Raw genomic sequence first — 5,005 nt, 5'->3', positions numbered from 1 at the left:
TTTTCTGTGCAGGCTATTTCAGTTAGCTTCTCTTTTCTGCTTTCTACCCATTTTTTTAGGGCTTCACATTTACCGATTTCGATTTCTTCCATGAAGATATTATATGCGTGTAATGTATCTGCCATGATGATTTTCCTGTAGGGTCTCATGGCACTTTGGTCAACCATGGAAGCTAGTGACACTAAGCCCAATTCTCGTCTGATGGCCAGCATGGAGGTCGACTTTGGCAAGCCTAACACTGCTTTCTAAACGTGACCCTCCAATTTGTTTAAGAGCGGACGTGGGATGTTCAGAGAGGCTTCCATTCCATACACCAGTGATGGAACTACTTTTGTCTTGTAAAAGTTTATCACAGTGATTAATGAAAACTTCCCAAACTTTTTGTCTACTGCTCTCGTTTGCGAAGTTAGACATTTAGCTTTATCCCACAACATATCTTGCATAGACTTGTCCGTTCCTGAGCTGTCAATTTGAACTCCGAGATATTTGATGTTCTTTACCATTTTGATTTTGGTGTTGTCGAGAAACCAGTTCTGCTGCTTGGTTGTTTTACTTGGTGCCTTCTCGATTGCCAAAATTTAATTTTTCATTTTGTTTACCTCTATTTGGTTGTCGCCAATGTATTTCGCCAGATTAGATAGTTTACGTTGCAGCCCAATTTTCATCTGGTCTATTAGGATGACATTGTCTGCGTACAAAAGTCTTGGGATGATGGTTTTTCCAATTTTCAGAAGGAAAGCCCTAATTTTGGCTTCTGTATGCTGGTAATCTCCTAGGAACGCAATGAATAGGGCCGGGGCCAGAGGGCATCCCTGTTTGACACCTCTGTTCACCGTGATCTCTTCCGATAATATGCCTTGGTGGTTTAACTTAACTCTTATCTTAGTTTGAGAGTGGAGAGCTTTTATTGGATCGAGCACCTTTGTTGGGCAGCTGTGTAATTTAGACCACAGTTTATTTCGGTCGATCTTGTCAAAGGCTTTCAAGAGATCCACGAACGCCAAATACACCTTTGGGGCTCCTTCCTTCACTTTAGCTTTCAGGATGTTTATTAGCATGATGTTAATCGCTGTGCTGCCATTTTTCTGAAAGCCCATATGCAGGTTGTCTTTTGATGGCCCATTTCTTTCCCAGGTCCTGAAGTGATTGAGCAGGTGTGTTGCGTATATTTTACCTATGATGTCCACTAACGCTATCGGCCTGTAACTCTCTGGGTCATCTCTACTTCCCTTTTTATACACCGGTACTATGGCTGCTTTCTGCCATGTTTCTGGAATCAGTTTTTTTTTGCCACATTCTGCGAAGATCTTGCCGATCACTTCCTACCACTCTTTGGGAAACTGTTTAAGATCCACATTCGTCAGTCCATCGGGACCAAGAGCTCTGGATGTTTTCAGCTTCCTGATTGTCGTTACTATGTCCTCGGGGTTAGATACGTCAACCCAAGTTGAATTAGAATCTCACTCCGTTGCGGGGGTAACTGACTTTGGGCCATCAAATTCTGTCGTTAGGTAGTTTATCCACTTTGCTTCTGACACTGCGTTGCTCTGCGTCGCACTTGAAGTATTGTTCATGGTTTTTATCAGCACCCAAAATTCACTTGATTTGTTTGTCGATATTTTTCTCATCATCTCTTCAGCATCATTTTGGTATTGGGCTGCTCTATGTTGTTTCCGCCAGTTGTTGTACCTTTTCACTTCTAACTGCCATTTCTCCCAATCTTCTTTGGCGTTCGTTTTCTTAGCTATTCTTCTCAATCTCCGCCCCACTTTTCTTTTTTCAACCACTGCTTTATCATACACATCCTTGGAGTAATATGATCAGTGGTTTTTCCTGACCTCGGCTTTTGATATGCCAGTAATAATGGCAGATAGTTTGGTCTTTCATCGGCCTTGTTTGACGGATTGCTAGCAACTCTCAGGTCCCAAGACATTTTGATTTTCTGAATGTCCGCTTCTGTTAGACAGAGCCGTGTTTGTTGGGTATTTACTTCAGTGACCACATGATAGTTCAATTTTTCAGGTCTCTTTCCTTGCCAAGTACAGGACAGTAGGTTGTGGTTACTGTGTATTGTTTTTTGAACCTTAAAGCTCTCAATACTCGGTATTAGACCTTCAGTGATGAATATAAAGTCTAATGTTGCTTTTGAGGACATTTGTTCCCAAGTAGGGATGTTATTTTGCTCTGGGAACAGCGAGTCTATGTTTTAGATATTTCTCGATCTGATAACTTAATTCCATGCTTTTCATCAGTACATAGTTGCTTCGATTCCACCGGGCCGCTGGTCGTCGCCCGACTTCTCCTCAGATGCGTCATTGCATTTGGCATTGAAGTCTCCACATATGATGATTTCAATTTTGTCAATGTCTTCATACAGCTGATCTATCGCGGCTCCCATGTTGGAGCAGAAGGTTTTTGTTGACATACGTTGCGGGTTCCAATAGCAATTTATTATTGCTAGATGATTAGGTTGGAAACCTCACTTCTTCACGCCGCCTTGTGACCATATTGCCAGAATAACAAGCATTTCATATGCTTCTTTCCACTTTCTGGGTTCAGTTAGGCCAAAGTCCGTTTTAATTGCCGTTAGTTGACCCGACGATGGTCTGCCCAAAAGGCCTTTAACTGCTGGCGATATTTCCACAGTAAACCCATCGAGCATGGGTTTTTCCATCAGCCATGTCTCTTGCAGACATACTATGTCATAGAGGCCTAGATTCACGTCACTGACTGTCGTTAGATGTGCGTGGCCTCTTGTGTTCCAAGATCCCAAACGGTATTTTTCATTTTCGGGCCGCTCCCCTCCTCTTGTTGGGTCATTGGGCTGGTCGAGGGCTGGCCCTGGTTGTTGCTATTTGCCGCTATTCTTATTCCATGTTGATGTTAACCACTTCCATGGGCCTTTCGATTGGGATGTCCCTGTCATTTTTGCTGAATAGGTCTCCTTTGTATTATTCTTTGGCTCTTGTGCTTTAGAACCTGACACGGTTTGTGTCCGCTGCTCATTATGTTCCTCTCTTCGACTTCTTGATGAGCCCTGTCCGTATTCGGGATATGCCCTGTTTGAGTAAGTCTGTTGCCTATCTTTTTCCACTTCTTCCTTCCAAATCTTATCGCTTTGTCATTTTCCATTTCTTTTTATATAATGGTTTGCCCGCCAAGGTTCTTCTTCTGCCTGGGACTTCTTCCAGCTATTGTGACGGTATAGCTCCTCTGTTTTTGATTGATAATGCTTTAAGTGTTTTATCCTTTCATTCTTTTCAATCACCTGATCATTTCTTCCCCTCTTCTTTTTTATTTCAGTCAGGCAAATGCCCATTTGTTCAATTTCTTCAAATGCAGACTGGTCGATGTATTTGATTACAGATGATTTTACATGAAGATATGCTTTGGCCCTTTTTTCGCTGTGATACGATTCCACTAATTTGAAATCTTCTGTTCTGATTTTTCCTAAAGTTTTCGTTTTCTTTGTTATCTGCATTACTGTTGGTCGATTTAATATTAAGTAGTCTTCTTTTATTTCCACTTGTTCTAACTTAAATACGTGTCTCTACTTTTGTTTTCGTTTGCTTTTCATCCTCCTCTCTTGATGATCGATACTGCCGTGGACTCCATCTAGTTCTGATTCCTTTTATTTTCTCCTTGTGTCGCTCCTCACTTGGGTATCGTTTGGTTTTATATTGGGAGTCAATTTTCTTCCTCAGTGGCGAACAACTTTGGTCATTGTTGTGATGTTCATCTTATTGCTTTTCCTGCGAAGCTTGTTCCTTTTTTATGGCTAATGTCATCACTACTTCTATTTATCTGTATGTCATCCTCCTTTGTCTCAATCGCATTTTTTTTCCAAATGTTGCGATATGTTCATTAAGTCGGAATTAGTCATAAAGTCCTCTGCTGTTCTTGGCGATCTTATTGTGTAACTCTCTGATGGCCGTTTGCTGATGCTATCTTGCTGCTCCCTTGTTTGAGGCCCAGTTATGTTGTGTGTTATTTCAGATGGTTCGAATATCGCCTTTTTTCCTTCATTGGGCTTTATGTTTGCCTCTATCGGCTGTAATATTTTTCGGGGGTCCCTTTTCTTATTTGGCAGTTGATTACCTTTGCTTTTCTCTGCTGCAGGTAATGACATGGGTTTTTCCTTATCCATAAGCTGTATCTGCGGGTATGGGGTTTTAGGTTTCGGAATGGTCTTTGACACCGCTAGTTTTCTGTTTATTGTTTCCATGATTTCGATCTTTCTTTCTAAGGATTCAATTTTACTTTCCCAGTTATTTTGCAGACTGCTTGCTCTATCTTCCACCGCCGTTATGTAGCTTTCCACATGTGACATTTTTGTTATCATATTCGTTAGAATCGCGGTGTTATCTTGAATCTGCTCTTTTAAGGCTTCATAAAGTTTACAGAACGGCGCTAGTACAATAGTCATAGCGGACATGATTGCTAACATGTTCAGCTTCTTGTTTGGTGATTCTTTTTGAATTGATGTCGCGATATCACTTAGCCGTCTGTTCTTCGGTGATATTTGGATTTTTTCTGATCTCCTAGTGACACCTGGTGATTCCATTGATGAGCGCTCCATAGATATCATTTGATCCCGATCTATTGGTGCTAGGCACCCAGATGACCTTTTATTCATTCGATGGTTGTCCCGATTGCATGTTTCCTCATCTGTTTTTTTCGAAGGTGTCATTCTTATCTGACCTGTGGTCAAATGGGGCTTAGTCCAGGCAAAACGATGCTCTCTTTCGACCTGTATGTGGTCCCGCCGTTGCGCCTCTAGCATTGTTTGCTCTTCCTGCGCTGTCTCCAGCGTTTGCCCATCCACCCTTCCTTCTCTTTTGCCTAGATTAGACAGCGCCCCTTTCTTTAGTCGTTGTATCTGCTTGTTGTATGCTTTGCATTGGGGATCGCTCCTTGTGTCAGCTTGGTTGGTAGTCAGCTTCCCTACCCCATTCGGGTTATCTTGATTTTTACTTCCATCATTGTTACTGATATTTGGATTTTC

Source organism: Ambystoma mexicanum, chromosome 7q (genome assembly GCF_040938575.1).
Source record: "Ambystoma mexicanum isolate Mex_15411 chromosome 7q, UKY_AmexF1_1, whole genome shotgun sequence".
NCBI lineage: Eukaryota > Metazoa > Chordata > Amphibia > Caudata > Ambystomatidae > Ambystoma > Ambystoma mexicanum.
The sequence above is the reverse complement of the archived record's forward strand: the minus strand, read 5'-3'. Positions refer to the sequence as shown.